This window comes from Lithobates pipiens, unplaced genomic scaffold (assembly GCF_037356315.1).
Source record: "Lithobates pipiens isolate NorthernLeopardFrog02 unplaced genomic scaffold, aLitPip1_a1.2 Scaffold_23, whole genome shotgun sequence".
Lineage (NCBI taxonomy): Eukaryota > Metazoa > Chordata > Amphibia > Anura > Ranidae > Lithobates > Lithobates pipiens.
In genome coordinates, this window is record NW_027507785.1 from 65,149,988 (window position 1) to 65,150,375 (window position 388).

Below are 388 nucleotides of genomic sequence, written 5' to 3' on the forward strand. Positions count from 1 at the left end.
TTTCCCTTATTGATTCTCAGGTACTGAAGAGTATGTTTTCAGGTCCGCCTCAAGTGGGCGAGATGTGGCAGCGGAGTGGGTTCAGCTTTTCTTGTGGAGCAGGGGTCCAGGGAACTGGGGGTTCACCCCTCCCTGGGGACGACTGCTTCGAGCGTACTCCACTTCGAAACTTATATGACCATTTGATCCTCCATGTTATTTTGTTAGTACTTTAAAGGTGCTGGGGGGGGGCAGTTAGATCCCATTAGGGGTGTCGAGAGGGCCTCCCGGTACTAAATCTTTAATAGAGTGGGGGGGTGAGTGTTCCTCGGGGTTACCTCTGGGGGACCTGGGTATAGCAGTTCGCGGCATTATTGGGCCGACGAACGTGGTTTATCCATGAATGGTC